Here is a 26494-nt window from a genome sequence, read left to right on the forward strand (position 1 = left end):
TCTTCACAAAAATCATAAAAAAATATTCAATAAGAAAGAATGCCTTGAGTTCAGAGAAATACAAGAACTAGAAGTCTTGTTTTTAAATCCAAAACAATCAGAAGAAAAGAACTTAAAACAATTAGAGCAGAAATCAATGAAATTGAAAACAGGACATCAATAGAGAAAAGTCAAAAAAACCAAATCTGATTCTTTGAAAAGACCAACACATTTGACAAATCCTTAGCCAGGCTAACCAAGAAAAAAGAAAGAAGACACAGATTACCAACACCAGACATGAAAAGAGGGTCATCTCTACTGATCTCATACACATTAAAAGGATAAAGAATTATTATGAGCAACCCTACATAAAAACTTGATACCCAGGGTGAAATGGATCACTTCTTTGAGAGCTACCAAAACTCACACAAGAAGAAATAGATAGTGTGAATAGACCTGTAACTATTAAAGAAAATGAATCAATAAATAATCATCTTACAAAAGGCAACACCAGACCCAGAAGGTTTCACTGGTGAATTCTACCAAATAATTAAGGAAGAAATATTGCCAGTTCTCTTAAAACTCTCTCAGAAAAGAGAAGCAGAGGGAACAACTCCAATTCATTCTATGAAGTCAATATTACCTTCATACTAAAAGCAGATAAAGAACTAAAAGAAAGAAAAACTACAGAAGAATATTTCTTATGCATAGATGCAAAAATCCTTAACAAAATATTAGTAAATCAAATCCAATAATGTATGAAAGGACTTATACATCACAGCAAAGTGGAATTTACTTCACATAGGCAAACTGGTTCAACATTCAAAAATCAGTTCAAGTCCTCACTGACATGAGGAATTCTTAATCTCAGGAAACAAACTGAGGGTTGCCTGAGTGGGGGGTGGGGTGGGAGGGATGGGGTGGCTGGGTGATAGACATTGGGGAGGGTATGTGCTAGGTGAGCGCTGTGAATTGTGCAAGACTGTTGAACCACAGATCTGTACCTCTGAAACAATAATGCAATATATGTTAAGAAAAAAAAAGAAGAAGAAGATAGCAGGAGGGGAAGAATGAAGGGGGAGGAATCAGAGGGGGAGACGAACCATGAGAGACAATGGACTCTGAAAAACAAACTGAGGGTTCTAGAGGGGAGGGGGGTGGGAGGATGGGTTAGCCTGGTGATGGGTATTAAAGAGGGCACGTTCTGCATGGAGCACTGGGTGTTGTGCACAAACAATGAATCATGGAACATTACATCAAAAGCTAATGATGTAATGTATGGTGATTAATATAACAATAAAAAATTTTAAAAAAAATCAGTTCAAATAATTCACCACCTCAACAGGCTAAAAAGGAATGAATGATCATGAGATCATATTGTTTCAGAAAAAAACTTTAGACAAAACCAACATCCATTCATGATAAAAGCTCTTAGCAAACTAGAAATATAAGGTAAATATCCTCAACTTCATAAAGAATGATAAAGAATATCTGTAAAAATCCAACAGCTTATATATATATATATATATATATATATATATATATATATATATAATGATATATTTGATGGTGATAAACTGGATGCTTTGCCCCAAAGACTAGGAATAAGACAAGGATGTCCCTTCCACCACTTCCATTCAACATTGTATTGGAAGTCCTAGGTCTTAGAAATAGAAATAAATGGTATACAGATTGGGAAGGAAGAAATGATTTAATCCACAGATGACATGATTATCTATGTAAAGTATCCCAAAGAACCAACCACCACCAACAGCAACAAAAGCCTCCTGGAAGTGATTATGGTAGGAAAGGCTAATACACAAAAATCAATTGCTTTTTTATATATAAATTACCATTTACATTTGCATAAAAATGAAATATTTAAATAAAAATCTAACAAAACATGTATAAGATCTATATGGAAGAAACTACAAAACTTAGATAAAGGAAATCAATGGAGAGATATTCCATATTCATTGATTGGAAGACTTAATATTGTTAAGATGTTGGTCCTTATTGATTTGATCTATACATTCAGTGCAATCCCAGTAAATCCCCAACAAGTTACTTTGTGGATGTTAATAGGCTGATTCTAAAGTTTATATGGAAAGACTCAGAATAACCAACACAATACTGAAGAAGAGGAACAAAGTTGGAGAGCTGACATTACCCATGCTCAAGATTTACTATGAAACTACAGTAATTCAAGACAGTGTAATATTGGTGAAAGAATATACAAATAGATCACTGGAGCAGAGAGCCCAGAAATAGACCCACACAAATATAGTCAACCGATCCTTGAAAAAGAGGCAAAGGCAATTCAACGGAGGAAGCATATTCCTTTCAACAGAGTTCTGGAACAGTTGGATGCCTACCTGCAAATACATTATATATAGATGAGAGAGAGAGAAATAGAAAGAGAGAGACCTACCACATTTCACAAAAATTAGCTCAAGATGAATCATAAAGCTCTGTGTAAAATGCAAAATTATATAATTTTTTTATTACAACAGAGGAGAAAAATCTGGGTGACCTTGGGTTTGGTGATGAGTTTTTAGATATAACACCAAAAGCACAATCCATGATAGAAAATTTTATGTTGGGCTTTATTAAAATTTAAAAACTCCTGCTTTGCTGAAGACAGATTGGGAGAAAAATATTTGCAAAACACATATCTGATAAATGACTTATATCCAAGAACTCTTAGAAGAAAGAACTCTTAAAACTCAAAAATAAGAAAACTCACTTAAAGCTGGACAAAAGATCTGAACAGAAACCTCATGAAATAAAATGTACAGATGGTAAATTAGTATATAAAAAGATGCTCACATCATTTGTCATCAGGGCATTATAAATTAAAACAACAATGAGAGACCACAACGCACCTGTTAGAATGGCTAAAATCCAAAAATCTAACAATTCCAAATGCTGATGAAGATATAGAGCAACTGGAGCTCACATTTGTCATTGGCAGGAATGCAAAATGGTACCGCCACTTTGGAAGGCAGTTTGGCAGTTTCTTACAAAGCTAAACATAGTCTTACCATATGATCCAGCAATTGCACTCCTTGATATTTACCCAATTGAACTGAAAACTTACGTCCACACAAGAACCTCTAGATGGATGTTTATAGCAACTTTATTTATAATTGCCAAAAACTGGAAGCAACCAAGATGTTCTTCAATAGGTGAATGGATAAACAAACTGGTACATGCATATAATGGGATATTATTCAGCAATACAAAGAAATAGATATTACTAAATTTAAAAAAGCCAGTCCGGAAAGGCTGCATACTGTATAAGTTCAACACTATGACATTCTGGAAAAGACAGAACTATGTGACAATAAAAAGAATAGTGGTTGACAAGAATTTGGAAGGAGGCAGGAATGGATGGGTAGATGGAGTTCAAGGGATTTTCAGGGCAGAGAAACTCTTTTGCATAATGCTGTAATGCAGATACATGACATTATGCATTTGTAAAAATCTATGAAACTTCACAACACAGAGTGAATGTTAATGTATGCAATTTTTTTTTTTAAATTTAGGAGCTTGGGGGAATCCCTTCACCCAAAATGCTGACTTGGTACTGTTAACCTTAAAAACAGAACTGTCAGTTATTTTACCAGCAAAAATGGGCTTATTTGGGAACAGAAGAGAATTATAGTACAGGACAAGTGAGCCAAGGCAAAAGGCAAGTCCCAAGAACAAAGGAGAGGAGGCTTTTTTACAGAGAAAAGGCAGCGGTTGACAAGGTTATTATAAATTAAAAATCCATGGAAGTAATCTGGGAGTTCTAAGTTTAGTGGTTTCTCATTGGCTGGGCTGTCACTGTGTCTCATTGGCTGAGCTGTGACTTGTCTCTCATTGGCTGGGCTGTTTTGGAGAGGGGAGGAGGGTAGTAAAGTAGTATCGACTTGCAAGATGGGTCTCTTCCATTGGGTCTGCAATTGAAACTGAGTGGCAGGGCTGAGAGCTCCCCTTCGCAGCCTCCCAATGCCATTCCAAATGAGGTTTCCCTTTATTAATTTTCACAGCTAAGAGAAGAGAACTTACTACAAGTAGGTGAAACAACCTCGCTGAAGGCATGGGTGAAGAAGTGCTGACCAAAGTAACTTTGGACGTGAATGGAGTCTAAAGGCAAGAGGCACTGCGGTAAGTACTGTACCTACTCGATAAAACTTAGTCCCATGGGGATATGGCTACCCATTCTGCTGCTGCCATAGGTGTGTGCTGGGACTGAATGGCTGAGTAATGAGATGGTGGGTGGTGGGAGCCAGGTGCTCACTGTTAGAGTTGAAATTTCAGATCAGCAAGGGCAGGAAGCTAGAATGACCCATGAGGTACTGGATTACAGTTAGAGACATCAGTAAGAGCTCGTGTTTAACCTTATATACGTACAGATGGCTACATGGAGAAATGTTTATAGAAAGAGGAGAGGGAGGGTGAGCAGAGAGGGAGGGGAGGGGGAGGGAGGGGGAGGAAGGAGGAAAGGAAGGAAGGAAAGAAGGAAGGAAAGAAGGAAGGAAGGAAGGAAGAATGGAAGGAAGGAACGAAGGAAGAATGGAAGGAGGGAGAGAAGGAGGGAAGGAGAGAGGAAGGGAGGGAAGGATGGGGGAAGAAGGGAAGGAGGGAAGGAAGACATTGATGAGGGCATGTCAAAGGGCCACAGGAGCCTGAAAGAGCCCCCAGTGGCCAAAGCAGGAGCAATGTGAGCAGCAAAATAATGTAGGATTGGATTATAACCCAAAGTATAATATAAATATCCATGAGTCCATAATGATATAAATGACTGATGAAATTAATAAATGAGTAAGAAGAGACAAATGTACATCATGGAGACTATAGTTAATAATACTGAGTATATATTGGGGGGCACCTGGGCGGCTCAGTGGGTTGAGCATCCAACTCTTGATCTCAGCTCAGTTCTGGATCTCAAGAATTGTGAGTTCAAGCCCCACATTGGACCCTACTTAAAATAATAATAATAATAATAATACTTAGTGTATATTTGAAAGTTGCTAAGAGAGTAAATCTTGAAAGTTCTTATCACAAGAAAAAAAATTCTGTAACTATGTACAATAACAGATATTAACGAGACTTATTATGCTTATTTAGCAATATATACAAATATCAAATCATTGTGTTGTACACCAAAACTAATATAATGTTGTATGTCAATTATACCTCAATAAAAAAATGTGTAAGAAGAGACAAATCACCAGTGCAGAATTCCAAATAACATTTGTAGATACCCCACTCTGAAGGACGGGGAGCATAACTCCCTGCTCCTGAAGTGTGCACCGTGTGTGAAGATTCCTTCTAGAGAGGACGGTGTGGAAGGGGGGGAAGAGAGAAACTTCACAGTGGAGAAACTGACAAACACTACTTCAGCCAGGAGAGTAGGGTCATCATCATTGCCCACAAATCATGTTGATAGTGTGCAATCTTTTTTTTTTAACATTTTTTATTTAAATTCACTTAATTAGCATATAATGTATTACTGGTTTCAGGGGTAGAGGTCAGTGATTCATTAGTCTTGCATAACACCCAGGGTTTATTACATCACATGCTCTCTTTAATGTCCATCACCCAGTTACCCCATCCCTCCGCCCCTCCAGCAACCCTCAATTGTTTCCCATGGTTAAGAGTCTCTTCTGGTTTGTCTCCCTCTCTGGTTTCACCTTGTTTATTTTTTCCTCTCATGCCCTAAGATCCTCTGTTTTGCTTCTTAAATTCCACATATCAGCGAGATCCTATGATAATTGTCTTTCTCTGATTGACTTACTTTGCTTAACATAACACCCTCTAGTTCCATACACATCCTTGCAAATGGCAAGATTTCATTCTTTTTGATGGCTGCGTAATGTTCCATTGTATATATACACCACATCTTCTTTATCCATTCATCTGTTGATGGACATCTCAGCTCCTTCCATAGTTTGGCTATTGTGGACATTGCTGCTATAAACATTGAGGTGCAGGTTCCCCTTCGTTTCACTACCTTTGTATCTTTGAGGTAAATACCCAGTAGTGCAATTGCTGTGTCATAGGGGAGCTCTATTTTCAACTTTTTGAGGAACCTCCATACTGTTTTCCAGAGTGGTTGCACCAGCTTGCATTCCCACCAACAGTGTCAGAGGATTCCCCTTTCTCCACATCCTCGCCAACATCTGTGGTTTCCTGACTTGTTAATCTTAGCGATTCTGACTGGTGTGAGGTGGTATCACATTGTGGTTTTGATTTGTATTTCCCTGATGCCCAGTGATGTGGAGCATTTTTTCAGTCTTGATGAAAATGGCACTTTTCTCTGTGGTCTTGTTCCCATAATCCCAGTCTATTCAGAGGAAAACATCAGACAAATTTCTCTGGCGAAGCAGCCTGCAATACACCTGACCACTACTCCTCAAAATTGTCAGGGTCATCAAAGACAAGGGAAGTCAGAAATTGCCCCAGCCAAAACAATTGAGCCTAGGGACCTGAAGACTACAAGCAATGTGGTATCCTGGGTGAGGTCCTAGAACAGAAAAAGGAGGTTTGACAAAAACTAAGAAAATCTGGGGGCGCCTGGGTGGCTTAGTCGGTTAAGCGTCTGCCTTCAGCTCAGGTCATGATCCCAGGGTTGTGGGATCGAGCCCCGCATCGGGCTCCCTGCTTGGCGGGGAGTCTGCTTCTCCCTCTCCCTCTGCCTCTCCCCCAGCTTGCTCTCTCTCTCGCTCTCTCTGTCTCTCTCTCTCTCAAAAAAAATAAATAAAATCTTTAAAAAAAAAAAAACTAAGAAAACCTGAATAGAGTCTATGGACTTTAGTTAATAATGATGTATCAATATTGGTTCACTAATTGTAATAAATGTAGCATTATAATGTAAGATATTACGCAGGAAAACTGCTGAGAGGTATATGGACCTCTATGTACTGTGAGTTCAATTTTTCTGTAAATCTAAACTGTTCTAAAAATGGTGTCTATTTGTTTTTGTTTTTGTTTTTGTTCTTTAAGTTAAGAAGGGGATGGTGGAAGACAAACCTTTTCAGAAGGTTACAGACTTTCTAGAAGGCAGTGGGTTGTTCAGAACTTGGAATGGACATTTTCACTGATCTTATCCGGCCCCTGGGTAACTTCAGATTTACACCACAAACTTCCCACAAGCAGCCCCTGTTGTAATGCCCCAACTGTAGGAAAAGTCCAGTTCCTTCTCTCTTTCCTCCCAAACGTATAGTGAGCTCCATCTGGGGTTTCAGCACCTGTATCCCGCCAAAGAAATCCTGATGGTCACCTTTCTTGGACTTTCTCAAACTTAGAGCTCTGTCATCATTGTCAGGAGACCTCACAAACGCCTACCTTGCTCCTACCTTGCATACACACTTCAAAGCGAATTATTGGTTGTGTCGTCTTCCTGCGGTGCTTCTCAAGGTCATGGTTGGCCCACCGAGCTCCTCGTGAGCCTCGTGCCTGTGGGGCCTCCGGCAAGTCTGTTGTCTCCTTGCTGGTTTATCAAAGACTCACGTATCAGCTGGTTTTTGTAAACTTGTAAAACTTTAAAGCATAACACACTTACTACAAAGTACACAAATATTTTTGTCAATGTTCACAGAAATACAGAGGCATAATTTATATTCACTAAAATGCATAAAGCTCAAGTGCATTCATTCATCTTGATGCATTTTTTACAAATAAAAAAACTCCTATAACTGCCACCAGGTTCAAGATATGCAGCACGGCCAGCCGTGTGTGTGTGTGTGTGTGTGTGTGTGTGTAACTTTCCAGCTGGAGATGGAATGCATTTTCCTGATCCCTATTGTTCTGAGTTGTAGGCACACTTTGTTGCGTTTCCAGTTGAGCTTCACTGTTTCCAGTGTTTGCCTCACTGGAGTTCATGTCAAATGTTTCCAGGCGGCTGCCTACACTGATTGCAGGCTGCTTTCTCTCAAACATAGTGAACTTCTTGATTTATATTCTTCAAATAAGGAGTCTGATCATGATTGCCACGTGGCTTATCTTTAAAAACAATTCCGTGTTTCTCGTAGGGACAGCTGAGGCTTCACTGAGTTTGAGCTGAGTTTACTGATGAGCTGGGAGGAGCTGCACTGAGCCAGTTCCCAGGACCCTCCTGCATTCGGTCAAACACCGTGAGCTGGGTGGGACACGTGTCTGCAGAGAGGACCAGGCTGTGCTCGGTCTCCAGCCCTCAAGACCCTCCATGAGGTCTTCTGTCTTTACTGTAAAAGGAAGGAATTCTTCCCAGGACTCAGAGCTTCCAGAACTTTCCACTGGCTTTGGGCACCCTTTCCCTGATCCATGGTTCTGGCAGACCTCCTGGACAATGAGGTCCTGGGATTCCCTTACAGAGACACTCATGGTATCGTGGTTAAGCCACAGGCTTCAGGGGCAGAAAGACATGGGCAGGCCACTACCTAGCTCTCAAATGGAGGTTGAAATTAGGATGTTTCTCGTAGGGCTTGTGTAGGTTTACACGACTCAATGCAGACTAAGTGCGGAGCATGGTGGCGACCCATGGCAGCCACCGCACTTTAAGTGGATTTGCCTTGGATGGTGATATTGGGGGTGGGGAGGGTAGGGGTCTTCGGTTGAGCGAAGCGGGGATCAGACCTTTCCAGGCACCCCCGACAAATGGGCGGGGCCTGGGGGCCTTGTGGGTGTCACACGACATTCACCCAATACCTCAGCCTCACGGTGAACAAGGGGAAGGCCCCTCTGCCCCTGGCTCACCCCGTTCCTAAAATCCTCGTCACGTGAATTGCAGCAGTCCATTTACCTGTGCCTCTGCAGTGAATTCAGTTTCTCAACCTCAGCGGCTCTGACGTTTGGGGCCAGCTGATTGGTGGTGGTCGGGCCTGTGCTGCGCCCTGTAGGATGTTCGGCAACCCCGCTGGCCTCCCCGCAGGATGCCTCCAGCACCCTTCGCTTACGCCCGGGCAGCCAGCACTGTAGTGGGTGCTGCAGAGTGTCTCCGGGAGGCAGACCAGCTCGACCGAGAACCACTGGGTTAGACTGGGAGCTCCAGGTGGGAGGGGCTGTCCCCTCTTTCTCTGCGTCTCCAGGGCCTGACACACAGTAGGTGCTCATCAAAGGGAAACGGAGCGTATCCAGGCCCTGCACTCAGCATTTCACCTGAGTCATGCCCTTTGATCTTTCCCATGTCTGTGAGGAAGACTCGCTCGAGGGATGAAGAAACCGAGACACAGCAGGGAGGCCACTGGCCCAGGGTCTCTGGGCTGCTTAGCAGTGGAGTTTGAACTTGAACTCCATGCTCCGTCCTGTCTGATTGGCCGTGCTGAGGCCAGACGACACCTCCTGGCCCACAGTCTTCCTCGGTACCCTGGGGCGGCAGCTCCCGCATCTATCTGGCCCCATGGCCTCGCCAGGTCCCCATCAGTCTGTCCGTCCCACCTCTCGCTCACTGAGCGCTGGGTGCTGCAGGCCACAGCCCTCCACGTAAACCCCGCTGTGGAAGGCGTGACTTCAGCACTAAGGCATGCTTCCCGTTAAGGTCAGACAGTTCTCGCCTGCCCTGGGAAGTTCCAGTGGCCAGCCCTCCTGTGGAAGGACATGAAGACTGGCTCGAACATTATGACAGCTCAGGAGAAATGGGTGCTAATGACCACACAGAACTAGTATGTGGGAGGAAGCTCTTGCCAAGGGGAAAGCCAAAATGAAACAGGACTCAGGTTCTGGAACAATGGACACATGAATCACAGTAAGTAAAAAAAGTGAGTTCTCTTTCCCCCTTTCATCGACACACTGATGATCATAAGATAAATCATCTTTGGAGAAGACTCAGAATGATTGGACTGAGTTTGACCGAAGCGTTTCTGACTAACCTTGGATCGGGTAACCTAACGGAGGACTGACATCTGTGGGACGCTGGAGTGTCCAGCTTTTGGGGACACACTGCTGCATACACCATGGAATGCTAGGGAGAGATTTCACTGGACAGAAATGCAGCGAAACTAAGGGACAGACACACACGCTCAATTTCCTAGAAATTGTTCCAGGTTCAGGGACCATAATTCAAAATCCATGACCCACTTATAGGCAGGTCAAAATAGCCCCAGCTATAAGCAAGCACTCCTTTTTCCTAAATGAGAGGAACGAGGCAAGGACCTTGAAGTGACCTCCCAGTTGCAGATTTCCCTGGTTGATGGTGCTTGCTCCCGTGAAGTGAAATGATCTCCCCGTTGCTGAGATTTGAATAAATGCAAAGTCTTCCTGGGCGCCCTCCAGGGAGGAATTTCACTCTCCACATGTACTCAGTGTTCCAGAAATACCCGGTACTTGTGAGCAAATCTGACATAAAATTTCCAAGTAGACCCTTGGTAGTAAAATTTGCCAAAGAAGGGACAGGAGAAATAAATGAGCACCTCTCCTGACGGAGTCCCCCCAGCCTGTGGGTCCCCGGTGACGCAGCCTCCGTTGGAAAACAGCCCTTGCTCCCCACATGCCTTCAGGTGCCCCCCCGTGCCAAGCTCTGTGTCACTCAGGGGAGACCTGGGCTACCCTCGGGGGCAGCCTTCCCTCTGTGGCCTCGACCCCCGCGAGGAAGGGGAGGGTGAGGATGGTGGGTTTGCACACAGTGGGAGACGGAAGCTAAAAGTGGGACAGGTTCAGAAACGAGGCAGAGCCGTGCCAGGTGGGGCCCAGGGCCTGGGTTTCGGAGTCCCACAGAGCTGGGGTCTTGCATGACCCAGCTGTGACTTCTTGGCAAATCACTTAAACTGTGCGACCTCCTGATTCCTCACCTGTAAGCCAGATGTTGTCATTAGAATCAAATAGCATGCTGTTCTCCCTAAAACTAATTATCAACTGTATACACACACCCCACAAACGAGTCTAGGTATTATTACATTCAAAATTGTCGTGACTCATTGAGGGTCTCTCTCCCCTGTTAGGATGTATGCTCCGCACGGGCAAGACGGTCCTCGCTGCCATATTCTGTGCCACTGTCTTGCAGACACAGAGGCGCTCGGTGAATGTTTGTTAAGTGAAGGACGAGTACGGTCGCCTAAGCGAAGGAGGCGCTACCCCAGTGCCACCCCGGGGCACCCTCACCCCACCCTGCTCTGTGCACACCTCACAGAGCCCTGTGTTTCCTGCCACCTACATGGGAGAATTTTCCAAGAAACATGGTGAGGATAAAGAGGCGCTGGTCAAAGGATCAGAAACCGGGGGTCGGTATCACTCCTGTCTCTAGTCACCTGTGTGGCTTGGGGGTGTCCCTCCCTGCTCAGGGCCTGCATTTTCTCGTTTGTGCAAAGATGGGGTTGCATCAAGCTTGTGGTTCTTGAACTGTCTCCACAAAACCTGTAGATGGTTGTCCCACCAAGACCCCTGGAGTCCTAAACTCCAGGACCCCACACCCCATGTTACCGGAGTCACTCTACTTTTGTCTTTTCCATGGGACAGCTTATGAGAAAGACAATGCTTGAACAAAGGACTTTATTTCTAAAAGAAGCTTTATCCCTCTGGACTGAGAGGCCCCTGGAGTCCCTCCTCCACTCTACCTATCCTGCACGAGGCCCAGTTTGGGGCTCTGAGGGACACGGGACATCCCCTTGTGGGACGCCAGTGTTGCTCTCCCAGGACATCTGTCATTCACCAAGGGACAGCTCTGCCTCCCAAGAGAGGCCTTCAGAGCATCCTCCAGGTGGCCGGGCCCATGCTCCCCGGGCAGTGAGCCCTCCCGCAGGACACAGACACCCACACCACCCAACGCCACCCAGTGCCCGTCTGTTCTGTCGCTCACGGTTTCCACACTAACCTTCCCCCTCTCCTAAGTGCTCGCTCCGCCACCACCCCCTGAAAACCTTGCCTATTTCTCAGGGACATAGTGAACCCCACCACATGTGCTTCCTGCCCCCCTCTCTCCCCCAAACTTGTCTGTCTCCACACATTACTTTCTGTCAAGCCGTACAGTTGTCCCCAAGCAGAGGTGACCTCTGGATCACAGGTTGGCTGAAGCCACACCTGCATGGATTCGACCAGCAAGGAGATGGTTCTGGGTGGTTTATCACTTACATGAACAGCAGAAGCCAAGACTGTCTTGGTGTTAGCCTCCCACATTCCTAGTCTCATGGGATGACACCAAATTGGAGGAACCAGGGACAGTCATGAGCCGAGGTCATTCTGTCACAGGAGAGCAGATTCTAAAATACACCTTAATGTCTTTATAGCCGCAGTCTGTGCCCTAAGAGGGACCTGGGGAAGTCCTAGTCCCACCAGAACAGGGAAGCACATGACACACTGTCCTGGGCAGCCTCTCACGAGACAGGGAGCCTTCTTCCTGCCAGGCAGGGAGGTGGGTAAGAATGGCCCCAGGACTAGCTCCTCCAAGGCCCCCTTACTTGCCATATTCCTGGAAGGATCATGGGCATTCTGCCAAGACTCAGATCAGACAGCGGTGAACCCTGCCTCCATGGTCTGCATGAGATGTGCAAGGGCCCTGTGGCACAGTCCTTCCCTTTCTCTAAGAACAAAGGTCTGTCCTCTTGTCTAAACATGAACTCATTCTTATCTCTCTGGATTTTATCACACTTCTCATTGTAAACCCCATTTCATCAATGGTCCCTTCTCTCTTCTGAATCTTCATCCTACCCACCCTGCTGGGTATATGGTGTCTAGCCACAACACATAAACGTGCTTCATATACTTATCTTAAAAAGAAAATAAACCACTAAAAACGCACTTCTACATCTGCCCTAGATCTTCCTTCTGCTCTGCCTCTCCTCCCCTCCCTCTCTCCGGATGCGCTCCCCCACACACCAGGTGTTACCCTTATGTTGTAAATGCCTCTATCCCACTCGACTCCCACCCCATTCTCCTGGGTGCTTCCACAGAGCCAGTTGTCAACTGAGTATTTCTACCTGAATGTCAGAAGGGCCCCTCTAAGTGTGGCTGAGAAACAAGAGTTTATCTTACTCTCAAACCTGCTATTCCTCCTGTGTGCACCTCCAAGAACACGCTTTCAGGAGCCAAAAATGTGCCAGACAGCCTAGGCTTGGCTCTCTCTTATGCCTAAGATCCTTATCTCCCTACCCCCTTGGGGACTAAGTCTTATTAACTCTTAAACATTTCTTTCCCTTTTAAAATACTTCCCTTTATTAGCACCATAGTTTTTTCATTGAGATATATAACCTCAATAGCAGGCTTCTTTTGAAAGCTGAGTACCTACTCTGCCAAAAAAAAAACACCTTAATATTTATTGTATGTAACTTGGGCCCACTTCCATGATTATCTCACATATCTAAATATAGGTAACTTGGTTTCTCCCACTGTGTGTTCAGAACCAAGGCCCCAGGAAGATGGAACCAGGTAAGAATTATTTTATAAAGAATCATTTTTTTTTAAAGATTTTATTTATTTATTTGACAGAGAGAGACACAGCGAGAGAGGGAACACAAGCAGGGGGAGCGGGAGAGGGAGAAGCAGGCTTCCTGCCGAGCAGGGAGCCCGACGCGGGGCTCGATCCCAGGACCCCAGGATCATGACCTGAGCCAAAGGCAGACGCTTAACGACTGAGCCACCCAGGTGCCCCTATTTTATAAAGAATTGTTTTATACAGAAAAGGATGACTAATTTTAGGCCAAACTCTAAAGGAGGGATGGGAGTAAATAAGGGATATTTTCTTCTAGAAATAATTTATAAAACGTTCTAGCCCATAATTGGTTTTTTTTCCAAAATGGTTTTAGGAAGAAGTAAAATATCAACACAAGCTTCAAGACACTGCGAGGGATTTCCCCTCCAAGCCATGATGTAGTAACTAGAAAAAGACTTCCCCTCCAGGTAGAAAATTGGACAAATATGTAAAAACAAAAACACTTTTTTAAAAAGACATTGGGCTCAGAGCTGTAATCTCTGAGAGAAGGGGAATAAGAGTGAGCAGCGAAACTTATGTTTACTGAAATTTGTACCTACAGGCATTTTCTGGACTGTAGTGTGGGGTTTGGCAGTCTTGTGCATTGAGGAGTGAGAGACCAGAGTTCCAGAAGGCTGAGTGAGCAGAGAGCCAGAGAGAAAGGAGCTACACAGAGAAAGAGCCACAAATCTCAAAGGCGTCCCCTTAGGATTCTTGCTCCACACTAAGCTGCTTGCATATGCAGTGAAGCTCCATGAGGTAGGCAGAAATTCTGGGGAATTATAAACAGAACAATCCCCAGAACTCACACAGGGTTGGGAATATTTGAGTTCTGACCAGCCAAAGTGGATAGAACATCGGGGGCATAAAGGCTCACTGAGATCTACCCTAACAAAGGTTATAAACAAGCCTCAAAATGATTAGGTGGATTCACAAGCCACTCGAATACTTGACAAAACAATCTTCATTCTTTAAAGGGAGAGAACACAATCCAGCGCTCAACAACATATACACAATGTCCAGCAACTGACCAAAAATTACTAAACATGTTAAGAAGCAGAGAAATGTGGTCCAAAGCCAAGAGAAAAATAAGTCAATAGAATTAGGGAAATGACAGAGATTATGGAATTAGAAGAAAAGGGCTTTACAAGTAACTATCACAAGTATGCCTACACTGCTCAGGGATTTAAAAGAAAATATGAGAAGAGAGATCAAAGAAATTTTTAAAAAAACATGAAATTTATAGCTACGAAAAATACAACATCCAAAAGGAAATTTTTACTTAATGGGATTATCAGTCAACACTTCAGAAATTTGATTAATAAACCTGAAGACATAGTCATAGAAATTATCCAATTAAAGCATCAGGATAAAAAGACCCAAAGCAAATGAACAGAGCCTCAGAAACTTGAGTCCAATATTGATGCATCTAGCATATGAGTATCAGAAGGAAAGCAGAGGGGAGAAATAATAATAGCTGAAGAAATAATGGTTGAGATTTTTCCAAATTTGTTATAAATTATAAACATAATTTATAAATTGTAAATCCATAGTTCAAAACAACAACAACAAACCCCAGTGAGGAAAAATAAACATATAATGATATGTGTCCATCATTATAATTTCATACAGAGTCTTATCACTGCCCTAACAATCCTCTGTGCTCTGCCTGCTCATCCCTTCCTTCCCTCTACCCCTGGCAACCACTCATCTTCTTATTGTCGGCATAGTTTTGCCTTTTCCAGAATGTCATATTGTTGGAATCATACAGTATGTAGGTGTTTTTTTCAGATTTCCTTCTTTTGCTTAGAAATATGCATTTTAGATTCCTCTATGTCTTTTCATGGCTTGTTAGCTCATTTCCTTTTAGTGTTGAATAATATTCCATTATCTGGATGTACCACAATTTATTTATCCATTCACCTCCTGAAGGACTTCTTGGTTGTTTCCAATTTGGGGCAATTATGAATAAAGCTGCTATAAACATCCATGTGCAGGTTTTGTGTGAACATAAGATTTCAGCTCCTTTGGGTAAATACCAAGGAGTGCAATTTCTGGATCATATGGTAAGAATATGTTTAATTTTGTAAGAAAACACTAAACTGTCTTCCAAAGTGGCTGCTCTATTTTGCATTCCCACCAGCAATGAGTGAGGGTTTCTGTTGCTCCACATCCTCAGCCATATTTGGTAGTATCAATGTTCTAGATTCGGGCCATTCTAATAGGTGCATAGTGGTATCTCATTGTTTTAATTTGCATTTCCTGATGGCATATGGTGTGGAGCATTACTTCATATGCTATTTGCCATCTGTATGTCTTCTTTGGTGAAGTGTCTGCTAAGGTCTGTGGCCCAGTTTTTAATTGAGTTGTTTATTTTGTTGTTGAGTTTTAAGTGGTCTGTGTATGTTTTGGATAGTAGTCCTTTATCAGAGTATCCTTTGCAAATATTTTCTTCCATTCTGTGCTTTGTCTTCTCATTCTATTGACATTGTTTTTTTGGAAAGCAGAAGTTTTTAATTTTAATGAAATCCAGCTTGTCAGTGATTTCCTTCATGGATCATGTCTTTGTTGTGTCAAAACAGTCATCTCTATACCCAAGGTCATGTAGGTTTCCTCCTATCTTATCTTCTAGGAGTTTTATATTTTTGAATTTCACATTTAAATGCAGGTCTGTAGTCTATTTTCAGTTAATTTTTGTGAGGGGTGTAAGGTCTGTGTCTAATTGTTTTGGGGTTTTGTTTTTCAGGGGTTTTGTTGTTTTTGTTTTCATTTTTGTTTTTTTGCATGTGGATATCCAGTTGTTCCAGTGCCATTTGTTGAAAAGACTATCTGCTCTATCACAATACTTTTATTCCTTTGTCAAAGATCAGTTGACTATATTTATGGGGGTCTTTTTCTGGCCTCTTTATTATGTTCCATTGGTCTATTTGTCTGTTCTTTTGCCAATACCACAGTGTCTTAATTACTGTAGCTTTATAGTCAGTCTTGAAGTCATGTAGTGCCAATCCTCCAACCTTGTTCTTCTCCAACAATATTGTCTTAGCTATTGTGGGCCTCTTGCCTTTCCATGTACACCTCAAAAATAGTTTGTCAATCTGCACAAAATTACTTTCTGGAATTTTGATTGAGATTGCACTGAATCTATAGGCCAATTTGGGGAGAACTGATATATTGATAATATCAAGTCTTTCATATAAATTAACATGAAACCTCCCTCCATCTCTTCAGTTCTTTGAATTCATTCATCAGTTTTGTTGTTATCCTCATATAGATCGTACATATTTTGTTAGATTTAGACCTAAGTATTTCATCGGGGGGACGGGGGTGCTAATGTAAATGATATTGTGTTTTTAATTTCATATTCCACTTGCTCATTGCTGGTATATAAGAAAGCAGGTAACTTTTGTGTATTAACTTGCATCCTGCAACCTTGCTATAATCACTTAGTTCCAAGAGGTTTTTGTCAATTTTTTTGGATTTTCCACATGAACAATCATATCATCTATGAACAAAGACAATTTCATTTCCTCTCCATAGGAGGAAGTCTATGTACTTTTTATTCCCTTTTTTTTTTTTTTTTTTTTTTTTTGCCTTATTGCATTAGTTCAGACTTCCAGCACAGTGTTGAAATGGAGTTGTAAGAGGGGAGATCCTTGCCTCACTCCCAATTTTAGTGGAAAAATTTTTTGTTTCTCACCATTAAGTATGACATTAACAGTGGTTTTTGTAGATATTCTTTATCAAGTTGAGGAAATTCCCTTCTATTCTTAGTTTACTGAGAGTTTTATCATGAGTGGGTGTTGGATTTTGTCAAAAGCTTTATCCGCATCTATTGATAATGATCATGTGATTTTTCTTTTGTAAGCCACTGATGTGATGGATTACATTGATTTTTGAATGTTATTCAATTTTGTAGTCATACTTGCTCCTTTTCTTTTTTGTTCATCTCTAATTCTTAATGATCAATACCTACCCCTCATCCTGTATCAGGACTCTCCATCTGGGGTTCTTAATCTTGATTTATCTTCTGGTAGCCTACTGTAGGTTTGGCATAACTCTCAGGAATGAGGTTTAGTGGTGTACTCTGCATCTTTGCCTTCCTGAGAACTGTTTTACAGTTGTTTTCATGTACAAAGTTTGCAATGCCCAACCCTGGTCAGTTATGATAGTTGAGAGGCATTTATCGGGCTCTAACAGATGGAGATGTTGTGTTGTCAAGGTTTCTAAATGTGCTACAGTATCTGGTTCTGTGGGTCTTTTGTTTGTTAGTTGGTTGGTACAGACGTAGGGCACACAATCCTATATGCCCTTGCTGGCCTTATGCCCTCTCACGCTTAGCTTCATGCCCCTAGGGTGAGCCCATTGCCCTCTGAGTGGGAGGAGACACCACTTACCAGCTCTCCTCTCTCTATGCAACACCAGGTTGTGTGTTGCACAACACAGCTGTTGTCTCATCTAGCTGAAGTGGGAAGAAGGGATAAATGTGATAAATGTGAACAAGTGCAGTGTCACCCTGCCCTATGATGGGCTATATTGACAGCTATTTCCAGAGACTTCTAGTGTTCATTGGATTTTTCATACTTCATCAATCCTATTTCTTGGGGCAGGGGGCACACTGATTGGCAATTTAGAAGCATTCCCATTTGCTTTTTACTTAGAAATATTTGCCAAATGGCTGCAGATGCTGGCCATCACGGAATTCATAGAGACCTTACTCTCTTCTGAGACCTCCTCCAGCTGGAATTGCCTTGTCCAGCTCATCCCTCCCAGTTTGGTTGAGGAGACTGAGACTGAGGCACCAAGTAATCTTGCTCAAAACCCCCTACATTTTCAGACCCAAACTCAGATCACTGTTTCAGAGTTCCTTTCCCTTTACAACACAACCTGCTCTGAACATGTGAATTATTTCTGCCATTTAGGTTTGGTATGGCATCTAAGAAAAAGCTTCCTTCCTGAAGGGATTAAGATTCCAAATGTTTGGAAATATGCAGCAATTTGGCATCTTCTGCACATAATTGCTGTCTTCAGGATGCAGGCTGGGCTTGTCCGGATGTGTGAGGATGAGGTTGAGCTGGCCTCCTTTGTGCAGCATCTGTCTGCCCGCTGTGGGCCTCCAGCCAAAGCCCTGTGCCTCTGCTTTTACTCAGACACACTCAAGGACCCCTGGAGGATGGAGGCGGGCAGCCCAGGCACACATCAAACAGAAGATACTTAATTTCTTAGCACCACAAAGAAAGGGAAAAAATTGCTCACTTAGAAAATTCAATCTATCTTACACATTTGGTTTCTGATAGTTTTAGCTCTTGTCTAATTTTTCTAAGTCTTTAGCATGATTAAGTGAAACCCACACAGCTCAGCTATTTAGAATTGGACATATGGACCTGAAAGCTTTTGTTGTTTCTGCTTTTTCAGAAACTGGAGAGTCTCAAAGCCACAGACAACAACTTATACACTGCAAAAAAATGTAAAAATGTGTACAAATCAATTTGTAAATTAAACATTGCTTAAGAGAAGCAACATTTCATAAAATTTTGAAGCTACTGGGAAAAATGTGTGTGTGTGCATGTGTGTGTGTTGGGGATATGGATGTGGGACTCTAAAAAAGTAGTGATGTATTTGCAATACTTAAAGGTCAAGAATCTTACCATTGGTCTAAGAACATTGAAAGTTATACAAATCAGTTTGCTTTTAAATGATCATATCTGACATGCTTAGATACAGAGGATATAGAAACTGCTCCCATAACATAATTCTAGCCAGCTTTTTAAAAATACTTGGGGATAAAATTTTCTTAGGGCCTCCCTCCTCAAAATATTCTCAACCTTCGCGAGTCTGACGACATTCATCCTTGAACGTAACTATAAGGAATTATATTCTTCCCCAGTCTGAAGAATAACTGGCTCTCTGCATATGCTGTTTTTTCTGCTTGGATCCTCTTCCCTCTCTGTGCTGACCCACCCCAGCTTTCCCATCCAGTGGCATCTCCACCCCTTCAAGGACCCAATGAGGGGTCAGCCTGTGCTCTGCCCCCCAAATCCCCTCCCCAGTTACTCTCACCCTGCACTGAGAACACAGCTCGAAATGTCTCTCCACTGAGCTTTTTCCCCATGAGCACAGGATTGTACCTGCTTTGTTCATCCCTCCTTCCTCAAGGCCCAGCCAGTGTTGGACAGGAGTGCAGTGAGAGAGATGGTTATGGCAGTCATGAGGGGAAGAAACGAGAAAGGAAAAGGACCTTAGAAAGATAATAGGTTTGTGTTTCAGAAAGACATGCTGTTACTGTATCACAGGAAAAAACCCTCACAGCACCTGATACAGAGAGCTTCCCGTGGTCCATGGCCCCACGGTTCCCCTGGATGCTCTCTTTCCCCCCACACCACAAACCCCCCCGCCATTGGTGCTGCTTCTCTCTTCTCACCCCAGTGGTCTCATGTTGTCTTCTCACCTGCTCTCCTCACCACTCCTGTGGTGACAAGGACAGTGCCTATGACCACATCTGTGACCCATTACAGCATTATTCACAACAGCAAAGACATGGGAACACCCAGTGTCCATCAGCAGATGAATGCATAAAGATGTGGTACATGTATACAGGGGAATATTATTCAGCCACAAAAATGGAAGGAAATCCTGCCATTTGCAACAACATGGATGGACCTTAAGGGCACTATGCTAAGTGAAATGAGTCAGATGGAGATAAATACCATATGATCTTACTTCTATGTGGAATCCAAAAAAAACCCCAAACTTATAGACACAGAGAACACATTGGTGGTTTCCAGGGGCAAGGCGGGGGGTGATGGCCAAAATGGCTGAAGTGGTCAAAAGACACAAACTTCCAGCTATAAGATAAATGGATCCTCGGCATGTAATGTACAGCATGGTGATTATAGTCAATAATACTGTATTATATATTTAAAAGCTGCTAAGAAAGTAGATTTGAAAAGTTTTCACTACCAGAAAAAAAATCACAAATATGTGAAGTGATGGTAAGTAAATATACTGTGGTGATCATTGCACAATACATACATACCATCAGTGTGTTGCACATCTTAAAGTAATACAACCATATATGTCAATTATATGTCAATAAAGTTGAAAAAACAAGGCCAGAAACCTTCAGTGGAAAAGAAAGGTAATGAAACTAATATTTAATCAAAAATGCTTATCAATAATAAAATAAAATAATAAACTAACTTCTGAATCAGATATAACTAGCTAGCTAGCTAGCTAGCTAGCTAGCTAGAAGGCTTCCATGAGCCAGACAAGGAACTAAGTTTATTGCCATGTTTTATCTTATTTAACTCCCTAAACAACTCTAGGATGTAAACACTATTCTGGATGATGTTCAGGAAGGCTAATTACCTACATAAAGTACCCTGTAAACACTGGGCTCATCACCTCCATACTATCCCATATGATCCTTTCCATCTAGCTACATTCAATAACCACACTTTTTTTTTTTTATTTTATAGCCTTCAGAGGACTCAGCACTGGAATAAACATACAGCAGGTGCTCAATAAAGGATTGCCCATGACTTGTTGCAGAAGTTGTTGGTGATCCATGTGGACAGAAGGCAGATTGCAAGGCATGCTATACATAGCTGGGGATCCAACCAACAAACTCTGTCTCTCTTAAAACTTAAATTGATGATAAACATAAAAATTGAGATTGTCTGTTTAATTTTACACATTTAATTATGCAGATTAAGTCCTATGATAATAGAAATGTATTATAAGTAACACATTTGGAAGTCCCCCAAATTGGCTATTATCACTGAAGCAATAGTTAATATTAAAAAAAAAAAATTCCAGTACAACCAAAGGATTTGTCTGTTCCCATAGGAGAGATTTGGCCCCTTCTTTCTTGTTCAGACATACTAGATCATATGCTTAACATGCAAGCTAAAAATCCATCTATAATTAGCTCTGCTAATATAATTTGGAATAAAAGGCATTCCAAAAAAAGGTCTTCAACAAAATAATATTAAAATGGCCATATGTTTCACTTGGCTTCAAGTTGCAAAATATCACAACATTATATGCTATTAATGTTGTAAACTTATATGGGTCTTTCAAGTGATCCAAAAGCTAAAGAGAAGAAAGTAAGTTAAGTAAAAAGGAGGCAAAAGCTCAAGATACATGGAAAGAAATACTCAAAATGTTTATTTTAAAAAAACAGTTCAGGTGACTCCACTGTCCATATCAGAACTTTCCTGTTTACAAACATTGGACTGATTTTCAGAAAGTCTTTGGATTCCTGATATATATTAGGGCTACAGTACAGACATCTGGTGGACAGAGCAGCCAAGTATACATTCCTTCATTGTTTGTAGTCTCCTGGTTATTCTGGTTTTTTCCTGCAAAACTAATGGGTAGAGAGTCCCATAGAGTGGGGGCTAACTGGCCCCCATATCAACAACTTTATCTCTTTAATGAAATACAGAGTGCAGTGAGCAGGGGTCTTCATTCACAGTCCCTTGATATACTCCTCTACATCTATCTGGTATTTTTAATTCCTTAATTGTTTGTAATTATGAAACAAATACATGTTTACTATAAAGAAAATCTGGAAAATGCCAAATAGTATGAAAGTTATCCAAAAATTCCTTTTCCAGGAATGATAGAATAGGTAATTCCTGCCAACCCTTCAGCTGAGAAAAAACTAGAAAAGCTGAACCAAAAAAAAATCTGTTGGAAGACATCAGACAGCTAATAATGTGAAGAATCATAAGGCAAAGCTCCAGGAAAAGAAAGAAACTCAGAAAGCCCAGATTTTCCCCAGGGCCATATATCTATTCCAGAAAAAAGGTTGAGAAGCTGAGCAGTGCTTTAGAGTCACAGGGATAAGAGGAAAAATAGAGTCTGCCAAGGAGAGAGTTTGGGGACTATCTGAGGATTATAGAGTATGTGAGTGAACCAGAAATAGATAATTCTTGCAAAGACAGCACCCAGCTTCCTCTCAAATCCAGATCAGTTAAGGTCATCTGGGATTACGAGTGCTTCTAACCACCTTTCAGAAACAAATGTAAATTCCCTCTGGAGAAACAACAGTGTCATTCCATACTTCAATTACCTCCACAGTTTTTTATACACCCTATCTGGAACTCAGTAAAAATAAATAAATAACCAGACTTATAAAATGACAAGAAAAAAAAAAAAAAAGAAGAGGAAAAAGAAAAGAAAAGACCAAATCAAGGGAAACAAATGAACTTGAAGGGGTTCGGATAATGGAATTATGAGACAGACTTTAAAATAATGATCACTGATATGTTTAAGTGAATAAAAGACAAAATGGAGATTTTTTCAAAGAACTTGAAACTTTTAAAAATGGAAATTGTGGAAGTGAACAAACACAACACAGGGACACAATGGATGAATTCAATGGAAGATTAGACACAGCTGAAGAGAGAATTAGAGAACTTAAGAACAGAAGGAAATATCCAGACTAACAACCAGAGATGCACAGATAACAAGGCACTTGATAACAAGACCCAAGGTGTGACTTGGTTTCTAGAGGGAGGAAAGAGAGAAGATGGACGATGGACCAGAACTTCAGCAAGCACAGAATGTAGTGAATTGCACAGGATTTCTGTAACGTCTGGAAACACAGAAAAATGTATACAGTGTTTTCAAGAACATCTTCGATCTCTAAAATCAGAAGGATATTATCTCTAGTCCCAGATTTATAGACACCCTATGGAATCAAGACCACCAACAAAAAGCAGTGCGAGTATGAGTATAAGCCATATGGAAATGTTCATATGTTTTGACAAAGGGGAAAACTGGGAAGATAAAGAGAAAAATAGAATACGTTGATTGATCAACTTATAGGTAATAAGTGGTAATGGGTGGGGGTCAAAAGATACAGTTCAGACTAGCAAACCAAGTAGTTGAAACTTAAATAAACAAAGGAGGGGAGGACTAAAGAAATTATATGAAGGGATATAATGCATAAATACAAATGTCATGTAAATATAAATATTTAAATTCTACAAAATTATATAAAAATACAAATGTCCCTAAATACTAAATGAATAACAAAAAGATAAAAAATAAAACAGGCAACATGGTAAAAGAGCTGCAGCAGCTAAAACATATTTTACAGGGTTAATATACATTAACTAATATGACAGGAGCAGAGAGTTCCAAGTTCAGTCAGCAGAGTATGTTAAAAGGACAGTTTCTAGTGCTAAAAGCTGTAATTGGGAATAGAGATGAAATAATACCTATGTTCCAAATGATGCAGCAGCACTCATAACAGTAACGACAAAAGAGGTGAGGATAAAGACAGACAGGCTAACCAGGAAGGTTAGCATCAATGTGCTGCTCTCAGCTAAAGATGGGTTCAAGTGAACACCAACAGACCAAACGGAAACAGAAAATCTAAATGGTATACCCAATAAGGTGCACACAAATCTGTGATCTCACAGCAAAGACACATGTGTACTCAAAACATTCTTGAAACCCCACTGTCTTCCAAGCCACAAAGCAAAGCTCAGGAAATCCCAGAAATTAGAATTAATACAAACAATATTTTCTGTTCATAATGAAACAAAACTCAAAATTAATAACAAAAAGTCCTTTCCACAAGACAATTAGAAAAGCCTGTCAATTAAAAACTCTAGGGTCAAAGGCTAAAAACAGACCTAAATCGTAGAATTTCTTAAAAGAACGATGATAATGGAAAAGCCACAGTGAAATCAATGGGATAAAATTAAAGGAGTAATCAGAAGAAAGTTTATAGTTTATGCTTAACTAAATCACTAGAAGATGAAACAGTAAAAGGAAATATTCCACCCAATACACCAGAAAAAGGAAAAGAAAGTAAGAAAAAAGAGAAAAGAAAAAGAAAAAAGAAAGAAAAATAAGGCAAGCCACAAGCCAAACCAATCATAAAAAGAGGAAAACACAAACACACAAAATAAGAAATGACAAGGGTGATAGCCATTGAAATAAAAGAATTTTTTAAAAACAATAAGCCATTTTGCAAACCTAAATGTAAATAAATTTGAAAACCTCAAAGTAATGAGAACTTCCTAGGAAAATACAATTTATCAAAACTGACCCCTGTAGAGATAGAGAGTTTCCTTAGACCACTCCCGAGATGAGTCATGGAACATGATCACAGACTTACCTACACCCTGAAAAGCACTAGGCCCACCCGTATGGCCTCACAGGAAATCCCCCCAGAAGCTCAAAGGCCAGGTGATTTCCATGTTACATGGCTCTGACACACAAAAAAAGAAAAAAACGTTCTAATTATTTTAAAGAAATATGATATTAATATTCACCAGTGAAATATGTAGCATCAGCCCCCTAATCCAGCGATCTGCCTCACGGACAGATGCCAGGTGCATCTTCTCTGGGGTCAGAGAGGAAGGAAGAGTACCCTCCAGCACCTTGGCCACCGCCCATGCAGGAAGGGCTGTGCCTTTCACACGGTGATGGTATTCATTTCCATGGGCGGTCTGGACAATCAAACAAACTGCCTGTTCCTCCAAGTATGACTACAGACAGCGGGACCTCATTCCCGCCCAGGGACCACTGCCCCACTCCGCTTGGGACAGGTGGCTTGGGCAACTCAAGAGCGGCTCCTAGTCTGTGTTCCTTTTGTTGGAGTCGGTGTATGGTGCAGGGTTGCACCAGGGGCCTCAGCCTCAGCCTCACGGCATTCCAGAGCAAGCCTGATGAAACAGATGGTTTTCTTCAGCTTGCAGAGAAAAGAGGCTTGGATTAAGTTTTTTAATTTACTTCAAATGCATCTATTATAAAAGTTAAGCAATTTTTGTTTTCCGGTTCTAGAATGATCTTTAAAGTTTGAGAATGTATGTGTCTGAGTTAAGAATATGTTTCTTTGTTATATTTTTTTATCATCCATTCAACACCGAAGAAAAAAGCCAACCGACAAAATCCCAAATGTTTACCCTCCCAAATGACCAAGACACAACAGTGTGCCTCACGGGGCCATTCCTGTTCCAGAGGAGAGACAAAGGAGAAATCACGTCACCACAGCTCCACTGTGGTTCACACACACAAGTCGATGGAGTAGGAATCAGGTTTTTAAAAATTCAAGCTCAGCAAAACAAGCATTTCTGCTAACGTGAATGTTTCTTTGCCAGCTGGCCATGCTGTGTTGGGTAGACCATCCAAGGCAACTCGCTGGAGTTGGGTTACTCAAAGACTCCTGGCAGAATGGAGCCAAGATGTGTCCTCTTCAGGTTGTGCTCGGGTTCCAACAGACGATGGAGGAAGTGCAATGTGTGTCCAAAAGTAGAAATAGCTTTCTTCCCAGAACTGTGTTTCTGAGCCACGGGCCAACACTTTAATCCCTTGGGCACTAGAATCCATGAGCTCCATAAAGTATAAAAGGTTCTGTCTCACACAAGACCTTTGGGCTTTCGCAGTACCCTCCAGGCTCATTGAGAGCAACCCTGCAGAGAGTTCAGCCAGCTGGTTGGCTTAGAGAGGCCCCAGCTTTGGGGTTTTGTCTTCTCAGCTACCACAGGGACCCTAACACGCTAGGGCCCCGTTGATCAGCCATCACTGCCAACACACGGAGGTCTGTTTGGGGTTCGAGGTACTAGTTATGGAGGTGTGACTACATGGGTTTCAGCCCACACTGGACCTCATGCACTGGGGCCTTAGTATGTCTTCACCAGAATATCTTACACCTTATAAAATGAAAGCCAACCGCAAGCAAATAACCCTAACAATCTGTTGTGTGGGGGGTGCGTAGAGGACAGAAGAGGGTATCAGGGATGGAAAGAGGGAGTTGGGGAGATGAGGTGAGCTGCTCAGCAGCATCTGAGATCCCTCCCCTGCCCCAGGAGCAAACGCCAATTTGGCGGGGCAAGACGGCACTCTGAATAGGAAAAGAAGCCCATAGCTCAGACCCCGGAAAATTCACCATCTGGCTGGAGCCGTGAGAACTGAGGAAGGAGTCACGAGAGAGGATCAAGATGCATAATAAGGAGCCAAAAAACTCTTGATAAATGCCAAGTAGAGAGAGGCACACACAGGCACAAAAGCCCTAGGACAGAGAGTAAAAAAGACTGGGTGGAGTCCATGCAGTGTGTGCAGCGTGTGTGTGTGTGCACAGTGCATGTGTGCAACGTGTAGGTGTGTGCAGTGTGCAGCGTGCGT

Source organism: Phoca vitulina, unplaced genomic scaffold, assembly GCF_004348235.1.
Source record: "Phoca vitulina isolate PV1807 unplaced genomic scaffold, GSC_HSeal_1.0 scaffold1, whole genome shotgun sequence".
NCBI lineage: Eukaryota > Metazoa > Chordata > Mammalia > Carnivora > Phocidae > Phoca > Phoca vitulina.